Genomic DNA, 14,628 nt, shown 5'->3' with positions numbered 1-14,628 from the left:
AGGGCTGTAGTCAGGGGGCTGTTTGTTCATTTTTTTTTTTATATATTTCTACTGGATTAGTAATGGGGGTGTCTGACAAATGTCCACCCATTACTAATACCAAGGCTTGATGCCAGCTGACAATTCACAGCTGGCCTCAAGCCCATATATTACCCCGTTTGCCACCGCACCAAAGCAATGGGAAGAGCCGTGTAGCACCAGATCTAGTAGATGCGCCACCTCTGGGGCGACTGTGGGCTGCTATTTTTAGGCTGGGAAGGGCCAAATAACCATGGCCCTTGCCCCCTAAAAATATCAACCCATAGCTGTCTGCTGTCCCGTGGCTGGTTTTGAAAAACAGATCCTACGCCATTTTTTTAAATTATATGTTCAACTAATTTAAAAAAGCAACATGGGATCCCCTCTGTTTTTTAATGCCAAAGGACAGCAGACAGCTGCTGTACCTTTACTGGTTATGACAATTAGAAGGAACCCCAAGTCTTTATTTTTCTAAAATTAGTAATTAATTCTGCTAAATAGTTGTACAAGCTATCTATCTATCAATCTATGTATATATCTATCTAGCTATCTATCTATCATCTATCATTTTGCAAGCTTTGCACATCTTTTACATATCTAAAAAAAAACATGTATCACAGTAATATCTTTTTTTTCAGGTACGTGTTCACACAGATGCCATCCGTGTTCTGTCCGTATTTGACCCGTGCTGCTGAAAAAAAAACTGACTTGTCTGTCTGAAGGAGGCCTTATATGGGGCACAATGTGGAGGACATGATACCCATCCAACTCCCAGAAGTTAGAACATGCAGACACCTGCACTACCCGCTGGTAGCCTATAGATGTCACTGTGACACTCCCCTCGTTCTAGCCAGCTACAACTACCGAGCCCTGTCAGCGTCGCAGCGTCCTACGTCATGATGACACGCCCCTGGAGCGCGCCGACTCGCTGAACGTGTTATTGGAGTTCACTAGCGCGTTTCCTCTGTCCCGGCGTGCTGATCAACTGACGCTGTGACGTCATACACGGTGCAGCGGACTTCACGTACGACACGCCGGTTTGGCGGAACAGCGGCGGCTGGGAGGTAGAGCAGCCGTATGGAGCAGTAATCAGCGGGGAAGGTGAGGGTTCCTGGGCAGGGGACCATAAAAGAGGCTTCAACAGGTTCAGCATCTTTACACCATGTGGTTTTCTGAGAATGGCAGCCAGTGACCGGACTTGGCTCTGGCCTCGGTTCTGTGGGGCTTCAGTCTCCACGCATGAGTCCTCCATGAAGGGGCTACGTGTCACAGAGCTCCAGCAACGTGTCACTGAGCGCAGCGCCAGCATGTGCCTGTCATGTCCACACGTGTCCTGCCTGGCCCCGCACTTTACGGCAGACGCTGCGATAGTCCTCCACTGATTGCTGTGCGGGGTCCAATAGTGCTGTGAACTTTCTGTGCGATGTGATAGTCCTCCACTGATTGCTGTGCGGGGTCCTGTCTGTGTACTCTCTGTGCAGTGGGATAGTCCTCCACTGATTGCTGTGCGGGGTCCTGTCTGTGTACCCTCTGTGCGGTGGGATAGTCCTCCACTGATTGCTGTGCGGGGTCCTGTCTGTGTACTCTCTGTGCGATGTGATAGTCCTCCACTGATTGCTGTGCGGGGTCCTGTCTGTGTACCCTCTGTGCGGTGGGATAGTCCTCCACTGATTGCTGTGCGGGGTCCTGTCTGTGTACCCTCTGTGCGGTGGGATAGTCCTCCACTGATTGCTGTGCGGGGTCCTATAGTGCTGTGTACCCTCTGTGCAGTGGGATAGTCCTCCACTGATTGCTGTGCGGGGTCCTATAGTGCTGTGTACCCTCTGTGCAGTGGGATAGTCCTCCACTGATTGCTGTGCGGGGTCCTATAGTGCTGTGTACCCTCTGTGCAGTGGGATAGTCCTCCACTGATTGCTGTGCGGGGTCCTATAGTGCTGTGTACCCTCTGTGCAGTGGGATAGTCCTCCACTGATTGCTGTGCGGGGTCCTATAGTGCTGTGTACCCTCTGTGCAGTGGGATAGTCCTCCACTGATTGCTGTGCGGGGTCCTGTCTGTGTACTCTCTGTGCAGTGGGATAGTCCTCCACTGATTGCTGTGCGGGGTCCAATAGTGCTGTGAACCCTCTGTGCGATGTGATAGTCCTCCACTGATTGCTGTGCGGGGTCCTGTCTGTGTACCCTCTGTGCGGTGGGATAGTCCTCCACTGATTGCTGTGCGGGGTCCTGTCTGTGTACCCTCTGTGCGGTGGGATAGTCCTCCACTGATTGCTGTGCGGGGTCCTATAGTGCTATGTACCCTCTGTGCGGTGGGATAGTCCTCCACTGATTGCTGTGCGGGGTCCTATAGTGCTGTGTACCCTCTGTGCGGTGGGATAGTCCTCCACTGATTGCTGTGCGGGGTCCTATAGTGCTGTGTACCCTCTGTGCGGTGGGATAGTCCTCCACTGATTGCTGTGCGGGGTCCTATAGTGCTGTGTACCCTCTGTGCGGTGGGATAGTCCTCCACTGATTGCTGTGCGGGGTCCTATAGTGCTGTGTACCCTCTGTGCGGTGGGATAGTCCTCCACTGATTGCTGTGCGGGGTCCTATAGTGCTGTGTACCCTCTGTGCGGTGGGATAGTCCTCCACTGATTGCTGTGCGGGGTCCTATAGTGCTGTGTACCCTCTGTGCGGTGGGATAGTCCTCCACTGATTGCTGTGCGGGGTCCTATAGTGCTGTGTACCCTCTGTGCGGTGGGATAGTCCTCCACTGATTGCTGTGCGGGGTCCTATAGTGCTGTGTACCCTCTGTGCGGTGGGATAGTCCTTTTGTATGGCCTCTGTGCCAATATACTTTTTGTGCCATGTATTGTGCTTTGTGATAGTCCTACATACAGTCTCATGTGCCTATATACTGTCTGTGCTGTGGGATAGTCCTAGTGCTCTGTGCCTATATACTGTCTCTGGCTCCTTACTACTCTGCTGTGTTAGATGACTACTCACTCTTGTGATCGGTCACTTACAGCAGATTGCATCATGTGCTGTACAGATTGTTAGCTCACACAGGCTACATAACAATGGTTGGCGGTGACCATTAAAAGGTTGAAAAACTAATACATGAAATTGCAATTTGCATATAAAGTCCAGTTTTAAATCTAATATATTTCTGTTGCACTGGGCAAATTGTCTCTGGAGACAGAATATGGTCTGGTCAGAGCACAAGCTGGCTATGGTGAATCCTAAGGCTAGGTTCACACTTCCGTTAAAATGTATCCGTCACAATCCGCGGCTCTGGTAAACAACGCGATCCGTTTAGCGGATTCCGTTGGGTCCCATAGACTTGTATTAGTGGTGGATTGCGACTGATGACCTTGCGTTGCATCTGCTGCGTCACGGTCAGTCGTTTGTTGACTGACCGTCGGGCGGGGAGCAACGCAGAGTGTAACGTTTTTCTGGCCGTCAAAATTAACGCGCCACACAGGAATCCGTCACGCTTGTAATGTATGTCTATGGTGCTGGATTCCGTCGTAATCCGTCTTACAACGGAATCCAGCGCTAGATTCCGTCATGCTCTACTGAGCATGCCCAGCATGTTTGGAACACCCACTGGGCTGTCCCAAACACAAACGGATCATGACTGATCCGTCAAAAAACAGACGCACAGCGGATGTAACGGACGCGATGGATCAGATTTTTCACAGGATTCTTGTGAAAGGAATCCTGTGAAAAACACATTCGTTGCATCAGTTGACAACTAAAAAACGACTGATCCGTTCCTGACGGATTTAAAACAACGGAAGTGTGAACCTAGCCTAAGCCACGTGTGGCTGCCCAGAGTCACAGGCCAGACGTTGTGGAGAGTTGATGAGTTGTCCTGGATGTAAGGCTGTGCGCGCACGTTGCATTTTTTTCCCGAGTTCACGCATCGTTTAAAACAGCAGCGTAAATGCATGCGTTCTGCTTTCCCAGCAAAGTCTATGAGAAGTCAGCAAATTCCATGTGCACGTTGCTTTTTTAAACGCAGCGTTTTAGATGCCAAATATGTGACAAAATCAATGCGTTTAAAAAAGCAGCATGTCACTACTTTTGTGTATTTTGGTGGTATTTTGCACCCATTGAAGTGAATGAGATGTGTCAAAACGCAACCAAAATGCGCATGCACTGGATTTTTGTTGTGTTCTGCATGCTTTTTTGACAAACAAAATGCAGGTTTTTCGGTCTCCCTCTGTCGGTCTCTCTCTTTCCCCGGCCAGTCAGTCGGTCTCTCGGTCGGTCGGTCTCCCCTCCCCACCCCCTCCCCCCCCCTCCCCCATACGTTCCCCCCCCCCCCAATTTTGATAGTAGCAAAGGTAAAGCCACACGGCTGAAGGCTGGTATTCTCAGAATGGGGAGCCCCACGTTATGGGGAGCCCCCCAGCCTAACAATGTCAGCCAGCAGCCGCCCGGAATTGCCACATCTATTAGATGCGACAGTCCCTGGACTCTACCTGGCTCATCCCGAATTGCCCTGGTGCGGTGGCAATCGGGATAAGGAGTTAATGGCAGCTCACAGCTGCCACTAACTCCTAGGTTAATCATGGCAGGCGTCTCCCGAGATACCTTCCATGATTAACCTGTAAGTTAAAGAAAATAAACACACACACCCGAAAAAATCCTTTATTTGGAATAAAAGTCAAAAAACCCCCTCTTTCACCACTATATTAATCCCCAAATACCCCTCCAGGTCCGACGTAATCCACACGAGGTCCCACAATGCATTTGGCTCTGCTACATCGGAAGCTGACCGAGAGCGGCCACAGACCACGACCAATCTGTTAGTTCCATGCAGCAACTGAAGTGAGTCAGTGGTTACGTCACTCAGGTGACCCGCTGCCACAGCTCTCAGGTGGAGGACTGCAGCTGGCTGTGGGTAACCTGAGTGACGGCACTGCTGATCGTGCGGTTCACTTCACTCACTGAGAGTATTTGCAGTCTCCTGTGAGTCCTTCACCTGTGATCTCAAATCAGGCTGCGGCGCACACAGAGCCATGCGATGACAATGAAGTCGGGTGAAGTTCATCCGAGTTCATTCTGATCACGCGGCTCTGTCTGTGTCTGCTGTGAGCGAGCATGTTGCAGAGCTGAATTGCCGTGGGACCGCACTGTCAAAAATGCATTCAAAACGTATGTAAAATGCATGTGTTTTGGATGCATTTTTTTTGACACGCAGTGTTTACAGTTGTCCAGTCTGTCAGAGGGTGCGTTTTTTTCTGCAGTTGACAGAACGCAGTGTGCACACATACTGTAACTTCTAAGTCCAAGTTTGCCAAGTATCCTGCCTGCTTTCCCTACATCTCCTCTGCTAGAACCTAATGTAACTTGCCATTCAATAATTAGCTGCAGCACCCCATAAACTTCACTGTAGTGTGAGGCGTATAATGAACTCCTCCTTTACTATTAACTATCCCCTTGGAAACAGTTTGGTTATGGTTTTTATTTATTTATTTTATTCACTTATATAGCGCCATTAATTCCACAGCACTTTACAGATGTAATCATCACTGTCCCCATTGGTGCTCACAATCTAAGGTCCCTATCTGTATGTTTTTTTTAGTGTGGGAGGAAACCCGAGAACCCGGAGGAAACCCACAGAAACACTGGGAGAACATACAAACTCCTTTTTTAGAATAGTTTCCTCACCTGAATATCTGAGACCAAAAGGATGTTCTTGTGCCTCTGTAGTGAATGAGATCCTGTGACTTCTTTCTCTACATGCTCCATGAGCTTTACTGGCACAATTATATTTACCTGTGTGAACAGAGCCTAATAGTTCTGTTATCTTGCCCTCTTTCAGTGGAGATTTGGAGAATGACTGTGGTCCTCTTCATTCAGCTATATTTTGGTCATTATGTTATTTGTGAGCTTAACAGACAGCACATTGTCCATTGTTAGTTGTTGTGCTGGTGTTACACATGAGCAGTTTTTGACACTGACAAGAAAAAAAATCACATCATGCACTTCTTGATTTTTTTTATTTTTTTTCTTTGTCGCTCCATTGGGAGACCCAGACAATTGGGTGTATAGGCTATGCCTCCGGAGGCCGCACAAAGTATTACACTTAAAAGTGTTAAGCCCCTCCCCTTCTGCCTATACACCCCCCGTGCTCCCACGGGCTCCTCAGTTTTTTGCTTTGTGCGAAGGAGGTCAGACACGCACGCACAGCTCCACAGATTGGTCAGCAGCAGCTGCTGACTATGTCGGATGGAAGAAAAGTGGGCCCATATAGAGCCCCCAGCATGCTCCCTTCTCACCCCACTCTTGTCGGTGGTGTTGTAAGGTTGAGGTATCCATTGCGGGTACGGAGGCTGGAGCCCACATGCTGTTTTCCTTCCCCATCCCCCTCAGGGCTCTGGGTGAAGTGGGATCCTATCGGTCTCCAGGCACTGAGACCGTGCTTCATCCACAACTCCTGTGGAGCCTGCTGGATAGGAGCCGGGTATCGTTCAGGGACATGGCCCTGCTACTTGGAGGTACTCTGTATCCCTGTGGGGACAGCGCACAGCAACACTCCAGCTTTGCTGGGTGTGCTAGTGCACCGGGGACCGCGGCGCTGACCGGGTTAATATGTGCCATTCACACTCAGCGTTGCTGAGTGTGTTTATGTATAGGGACTGCCGCACTGACCGCCGCGGCCATGGAAACACTGCGGCGCGGCTGGGACTTGTAGTGCGCCGGGGACTTTCACGCCGGCCGCGCTTTTACGGCGGCCGCGTTTATTACTAGAGTCCCCGGCTTTTTGCGGCCTAGTTTCCTTTCCTCCCGCCCACAGCCCTGACAGGCAGGGGAAGGGCGGGACGCTGCACAGAACGAGCAGCACTGAGGGCTGGAGCATGCTTTGCATACTCCACCCCTCTCACTGTGCACAGTGCGGGCACCAGTTCCCGCTCTTTCTGGGTCACGCCCACGGCTCCCTCCTCTCCTCAGGACGCCGGCAGCCATTCCTGTCAGCTCCTCGGACGCTGCAGAGGGGGACAAAGTCTGGGAGACCCAGGCAGGGACTCTGGTGGCCTCACAACCGCTTTAGGCGGGTGGTAAGCAGCACCTGTGGTGCTAGCCCCATTGTGCAGTAGTGTAACATTATATGTTTATGGTATATATGTTTTACACTGTATGGTGCACAGTTGATTTCTGGCTATATACCCTATTGTGTTACTCAGGGAAGATAATAGCATGGCGCCCACGAAAGGCAGGGGTGCCAAAACACAGGCTTATTATGTTGCCTGCGCCGCATGTACGACCCCGCTACCGGCAGGTTCCACTGACCCTCATTGTGTGCACTGTTCGGCCCCTGTGGCACTTACTCAGCCGGAGCCTCTGCTAAGAGGGGCCCAGGGGGAGCCACCTGCTAACACTGTTCAGGTGACGGGGACGGAGTTTGCAAAACTCTCTGAGACTATGGCTAAGATACTAGAAGCCTTGCAGTCCAGGCCGGTATCTCAGCACAGGGACTCTGTTGAATCTTTGTTCCCTGGCCCACCTCAGCTGGACCAACAATGTCCTCCCGGGGTATCTCATGGATCCCAGGCTGAGGGTTCTGACACAGACCCCAGCCCCAGACCGACTAAGCGAGCTCGCTTAGATTTTCTCTCGACATCATCATATTGTGCAGGGTCTCAGAGGGGGGAATCTCTGGTTGATGATGCGGAGACAGCTGATCAGGATTCTGATCCTGAGGCCGCTCTCAATCTTGATACTCCGGACGGGGACGCCATAGTGAACGACCTTATTGCGTCCATCAATCGTATGTTGGATATTTCTCCCTCAGCTCCTCCGGTGGAGGAGTCAGCTTCTCAGCAGGAGAAATTCCGTTTCAGGTTTCCCAAGCGTACACCGAGTATGTTTCTGGACCACTCTGATTTCAGAGAGGCAGTCCAGAATCGCCATGCTTGTCCAGATAAGCGTTTTTCTAAGCGCCTTAAGGATACACGTTATCCCTTTCCCCCTGACGTGGTCAAAAGTTGGGCTCAGTGTCCCAAAGTGGATCCTCCAATCTCCAGACTGGCAGCTAAATCCATACTTGCAGTGGAAGATGGGGCTTCACTCAAAGATGCCACTGACAGGCAGATGGAACTCTGGTTGAAATCCATCTATGAAGCTATCGGCGCTTCTTTTGCCCCAGCGTTCGCAGCCGTATGGGCGCTACAAGCTATCTCAGCAGGTCAAGCGCAAATTGACGCAGCCACACGCACGTCCGCGCCACAGGTGGCGTCCATAACCACTCAGACGTCGGCATTTGCGTCTTACGCTATTAATGCTGTCCTGGACTCTGCGAGCCGTACGGCGGTTGCAGCCGCCAATTCGGTGGTACTCCGCAGGGCCTTGTGGCTACGGGAATGGAAGGCAGATTCTGTTTCCAAAAAGCGCTTAACCAGTTTGCCAATTTCTGGCGACCGATTGTTTGGCGAGCGTTTGGATGAAATCATCAAACAATCCAAGGGAAAGGATACATCCTTACCCCAGCCCAAACCGAACATACCCCAACAGAGGAAGGGGCAGTCGAGGTTTCGGTCCTTTCGGGGCGCGGGCAGGTCCCAATTCTCCTCGTCCAAAAGGCCTCAGAAAGATCAAAGGAACTCTGATGCATGGCGGTCTAAGTCACGTCCTAAAAAGGCCACCGGAGGTGCCGCTACCAAAGCGGCTTCCTCATGACTTTCGGCCTCCTCACTCCGCATCTTCGGTCGGTGGCAGGCTCTCCCGCTTTTGCGACGCCTGGCTGCCACGGGTAAAAGACCGTTGGGTGAGAGACATTCTGTCTCACGGTTACAAGATAGAGTTCACCTCTCGTCCCCCGACTCGATTCTTCAGGTCATCCCCGCCTCCCGAGCGAGCCGAGGCTCTTCTGCAGGCGCTGGGCACTCTGAAGGCAGAAGGAGTGGTGGTCCCTGTTCCTCTTCAGCAACAGGGCCACGGTTTTTACTCCAACTTGTTTGTGGTCCCAAAGAAGGACGGGTCTTTCCGTCCTGTCCTGGACCTGAAACTTCTCAACAAACACGTAACGACCAGGCGGTTCCGGATGGAATCCCTCCGCTCCGTCATCGCCTCAATGTCCCAAGGAGATTTCCTTGCATCGATCGATATCAAAGATGCTTATCTCCACGTACCGATTGCTCCAGAGCACCAGCGCTTCTTGCGCTTCGCCATAGAAAATGAACACCTGCAGTTCGTGGCACTGCCGTTCGGCCTGGCAACAGCCTCACGGGTTTTCACCAAGGTTATGGCTACTGTAGTAGCGGTCCTCCACTCTCAGGGTCACTCGGTGATCCCTTACTTGGACGATCTCCTGATCAAGGCACCCTCTCAAGAGGCATGCCAACACAGCCTCGACGCTACCCTGGAGACTCTCCAGAGTTTCGGGTGGATCATCAATTTTCCAAAGTCAAATTTGACACCGGCCCAATCGCTCACATACCTTGGCATGGAGTTTCATACCCTCTCAGCGATAGTGAAGCTTCCGCTGATCAAGCAGCGGTCACTACAGACAGGGGTACAATCTCTCCTTCAAGGCCAGTCACACCCCTTGAGGCGCCTCATGCACTTCCTGGGGAAGATGGTGGCAGCAATGGAGGCAGTTCCTTTCGCGCAGTTTCACCTGCGTCCTCTTCAATGGGACATCCTACGCAAATGGGACAGGAAGCCGACGTCCCTCGACAGGAACGTCTCCCTCTCTCAGGCGACCAAAGCTTCCCTTCGGTGGTGGCTTCTTCCCACTTCATTATCGAAGGGGAAATCCTTCCTACCCCCATCCTGGGAGGTGGTCACGACGGACGCGAGTCTGTCAGGGTGGGGAGCGGTTTTTCTCCACCACAGGGCTCAGGGTACGTGGACCCAGCAAGAGTCCTCGCTTCAGATCAATGTTCTGGAAATACGGGCAGTGTATCTTGCCCTGAAAGCGTTCCAGCAGTGGCTGGAAGGCAAGCAGATCAGAATTCAGTCGGACAATTCCACAGCGGTGGCATACATCAACCACCAAGGCGGCACACGCAGTCGGCAAGCCTTCCAGGAAGTCCGGCGGATTTTGATGTGGGTGGAAGCCACGGCCTCCACCATCTCTGCAGTTCACATTCCAGGCGTGGAAAACTGGGAAGCAGATTATCTCAGTCGCCAGGGCATGGACGCAGGGGAATGGTCCCTTCACCCGGACGTGTTTCAGGAGATCTGTTGCCGCTGGGGGGTGCCGGACGTCGACCTCATGGCGTCCCGGCACAACAACAAGGTACCGACGTTCATGGCACGGTCTCAAGATCCCAGAGCTCTGGCGGCAGACGCCTTAGTTCAGGATTGGTCGCAGTTTCAGCTCCCTTATGTGTTTCCTCCGCTGGCACTGTTGCCCAGAGTGTTACGCAAGATCAGGGCCGACTGCCGCCGCGTCATCCTCGTCGCTCCAGACTGGCCGAGGCGGTCGTGGTACCCGGATCTGTGGCATCTCACGGTCGGCCAACCGTGGGCACTACCAGACCGACCAGACTTGCTATCTCAAGGGCCGTTTTTCCATCTGAATTCTGCGGCCCTCAACCTGACTGTGTGGCCATTGAGTCCTGGATCCTAGCGTCTTCAGGGTTATCTCAAGACGTCATTGCCACTATGAGACAGGCTAGGAAACCAACGTCCGCCAAGATCTACCACAGGACGTGGAAAATTTTCCTGTCGTGGTGCTCTGCTCAGGGTTTTTCTCCCTGGCCTTTTGCCTTGCCCACTTTTCTGTCCTTCCTTCAATCTGGACTGGAAAAGGGTTTGTCGCTCGGCTCCCTTAAGGGACAAGTCTCAGCGCTCTCTGTGTTTTTCCAGAAGCGCCTAGCCAGACTTCCACAGGTACGCACGTTCCTGCAGGGGGTTTGTCACATCGTTCCTCCTTACAAGCGGCCGTTAGAACCCTGGGATCTGAACAGGGTGCTGCTGGTTCTTCAGAAACCACCATTCGAGCCAATGAGAGATATTTCTCTCTCACGCCTTTCGCAGAAAGTGGTTTTTCTAGTAGCAGTCACTTCACTTCGGAGAGTGTCTGAGCTAGCAGCGCTGTCATGCAAAGCCCCTTTCCTGGTTTTTCACCAGGACAAGGTGGTTCTGCGTCCGGTTCCGGAATTTCTCCCTAAGGTGGTATCCCCCTTTCATCTCAATCAGGATATTTCCTTACCTTCTTTTTGTCCTCATCCAGTTCACCAATGTGAAAAGGATTTGCACTTGTTAGATCTGGTGAGAGCACTCACTCTACATTTCTCGTACGGCGCCCCTGCGCCGCTCGGATGCACTCTTTGTCCTTGTCGCTGGCCAGCGTAAAGGGTCACAGGCTTCCAAATCAACCTTGGCTCGGTGGATCAAGGAGCCAATTCTCGAAGCCTACCGTTCGGCTGGGCTTCCAGTTCCCTCAGGGCTGAAGGCCCATTCTACCAGAGCCGTGGGCGCGTCCTGGGCTTTGAGGCACCAGGCTACGGCTCAGCAGGTGTGTCAGGCGGCTACCTGGTCGAGCCTGCACACTTTCACGAAACACTATCAGGTGCATACCTATGCTTCGGCGGATGCCAGCCTAGGTAGACGAGTCCTTCAGGCGGCGGTTGCCCACCTGTAGGAAGAGGCCGTTTTACAGCTCTCTTACGAGGTATTATTTTACCCACCCAGGGACTGCTTTTGGACGTCCCAATTGTCTGGGTCTCCCAATGGAGCGACAAAGAAGAAGGGAATTTTGTTTACTTACCGTAAATTCCTTTTCTTCTAGCTCCAATTGGGAGACCCAGCGCCCGCCCCTGTTTTTTTGTGTACACATGTTGTTCATGTTGAATGGTTTCAGTTCTCCGATATTCCTTCGGATTGAAGTTACTTTAAACCAGTTTATAATTCTTTTTCCTCCTTCTTGCTTTTGCACCAAAACTGAGGAGCCCGTGGGAGCACGGGGGGTGTATAGGCAGAAGGGGAGGGGCTTAACACTTTTAAGTGTAATACTTTGTGCGGCCTCCGGAGGCATAGCCTATACACCCAATTGTCTGGGTCTCCCAATTGGAGCTAGAAGAAAAGGAATTTATGGTAAGTAAACAAAATTCCCTTCTTTTTGGCCCAGAGTATTACATGTTAACAGCAGGGCAGCTTCTGCTCCCAATCACTATAGGGACGAGCACACAGATCTGCATATGGTGCCAGTCGCATCCATAATTTGCAAAACATGATTGTCCTTATTAACAGCGACCATCTGACCCTGGCCTACCTGTCAGCTGCTGTCTATGTAGGGAAAGAGGAGCTACATAAACGGAAGCAGATCCACACACAATTTTTTACAATTTCGGATTGAAGCACTATTGAACTTCACTTGGTGACAGCATTTGACACATGCAGTTGTAGGTCTCGGGTGTTGAGTTTACCTGTTGTCATTAGTGCACAGTGTACAGAAAGGCAATGTCTGTCCTCCCACATTAATAATTAAGCTGCCTAGGTAACTAGGACCATTTCCCTTCTTTAGGCAGTTCCCCTGGCGCATAGCTCATTGCCATGTGCACTTACACACATGCTCAGAGGTTATCCTGCATGGAGAAACATGTAACTGCTCACTGTATCTATTCAGACCCATTAGCTCATTTTGAAGGGTAACTATGGTGGTAACTTTTATTTGATAAATCAGTAGTACACCTGAAAATAAAAAGCTTGCAATTAGTGATGTGTGGACCAGGGCCGGCGGCTCTAACCGGATTTAAAAAAAAATCCAATTCCAGTTTGGAATTAATCCCGGATATCTGGCCAGACACCGATCCCCATATATGTCTTTGGAGGCCAGAATCCGGCTCTTAAAAATAGTGGTCGACGGGATTGGGAACTTAGAGCAAGCGCTTCATACTTACCAAGTCTCTGGCACGGCTGTGACTGCTCCCACGGTCGCTCATTATTGCTCATCCATATTCACTGCTTTCCCCACCCACCGGCCATCCTAGTGTCTGTGATTGGTTGCAGTCAGGCATGCCTCGAGCCTGTGAGACAGCGATCACAGGTGGAGGACCATGGGAACCCCAACTGTAATCAATAAGTCTGTCTGGTCTGAAGCTTACAGCGATAGTACATTGTTCTATGGCCACTCACTGTGCGTTCAGATGTAGCAGTGCTGGAATCGTTGTGGGTCCTCGTGGGGAAAACGGTGCCTATGGAGGAGCAGTAATGAGCAGATGCGGGAGCAGTTACAGCTGCACCGGAAACTCTGCAAATATGAAGAGCTTGCTTCATTCTTATTTTTTTTATTTTTTTTTTTTCCATTTATTTATTTTTTATTTCCCTAGATTCCAGACCTGGTTCATTAGCCGGAATTCCCTGAGAATTCCGAGTCCGGCACTCGGATACGTTGGAAACCGTGCGGATTCGGACACTTAGGGCGGCTTTGCAACATCGCACGTGCGATGTCTGTGGGGTCAAATCGAAAGTGACGCACATCCGGCGTCACTTTCGACATCGTAGTGTGTAAATGCTAGATGATACGATGAACGAGCGCAAAAGCGTCGTTATCGTATCATCGGTGTATTCTCCGACATTTCCATAATGCCGGTGCTGCGACAGGTACGATGTTGTTCCTCGTTCCTGCGGCAGCACACATCGCTGTGTATAACGCCGCAGGAGCGAGGAACATCCTTACCTGCCGCCGCCGGCTATACGGAAGGAAGGAGGTGGGCGGGATGTTTACATCCTGCTCATCTCTGCCCCGCCGCCGCTATTGGCCGCCTGCCGTGTGACGTCGCTATAACGCCGCACGAACCACCCCCTTAGGAAGGAGGCGGGTCGCCGGCAAGAGCGACGGTCGCAGGGCAGGTGAGTGCATGTGAAGCTGGCGTAGCGATAATTTTCGCTACGCCAGCTATCACAAGATATCGTACCTGCGACGGGGCGGGGACTATCGTGTGCGACATCGCAGCATCGGCTTGCGATGTCGCAACGTGCAAAGCCCGCCTTACAGTCCGGATTCGCCCATCACTACTTGTAATATATCTCATTAGAGAAATCTGCTTTTGCCTCCTGGATTGATGTTTCACTCTCGGGTCATGGGTAAATCTGTGGTGGGCTAGGTGCAGACCATATTTTTTTTTCTCACTTGAGAAAATCTGTTTCATTATGCAGATCAGACGCTGATCATTTTTTCTCAGAAAAAGATAAAAATAGAAGTCTCCATCTTCTCCATTCTGTCAGTACATAAAAATCAGACTGCATGAGGATTTCATCCAAGTGTGCGGTCTGATATTTTTATTTTATTTTTCCCCCCCACAGACTAATTGACTTGCATGGCCGAGTGCAATCCGGTTTAAGGCTCTGTGCGCACTGGGAAGTGGAATTTTCTTGAGAAAATTCCGCATGCCCTCAAAGATTACCGCACCCGCGGTAAAAAACCGCGGGAAACCGCACCCGAAAACCGCATGCGGTTTGCCGCGGTTTGCTGCGGTTTTACCGCGGTATTATTCGCGGTATTGCCGCGGTTTTGCCGCGTGCGGGTTGGGATGTGCTTTATTGCTTTCAATGCAATAAAGCACATTGAAGAAAAAAAAAAAAAAAGTCATTTAATTCTGAGAGTAGATAGACAGAAGAATAGATAGAGGGATAGATAGATAGACAGACACAGGGATAGACAGATAGAGA

General features: G+C 51.2%; 1 protein-coding gene across 2 annotated transcripts in view; it reads left to right on the top strand.

The window, feature by feature from the left end:
• Positions 1 to 923: 923 nt before the first annotated feature.
• Positions 924 to 14,628, top strand: part of XPOT (exportin for tRNA) — a 136,151-nt gene continuing 122,446 nt past the window's right edge. For both annotated transcript variants that reach the window (XM_075344826.1, XM_075344825.1), the window contains exon 1: positions 924 to 1,119. The gene's annotated coding sequence lies outside the window, so the exon portion shown is untranslated. The remainder of the gene's footprint in view (positions 1,120 to 14,628) is intronic.

Source organism: Anomaloglossus baeobatrachus, chromosome 4 (genome assembly GCF_048569485.1).
Source record: "Anomaloglossus baeobatrachus isolate aAnoBae1 chromosome 4, aAnoBae1.hap1, whole genome shotgun sequence".
Classification (NCBI taxonomy): domain Eukaryota; kingdom Metazoa; phylum Chordata; class Amphibia; order Anura; family Aromobatidae; genus Anomaloglossus; species Anomaloglossus baeobatrachus.
Note: the sequence above shows the minus strand (reverse complement) of the source record. Positions and strands in the feature narration are given on the sequence as shown.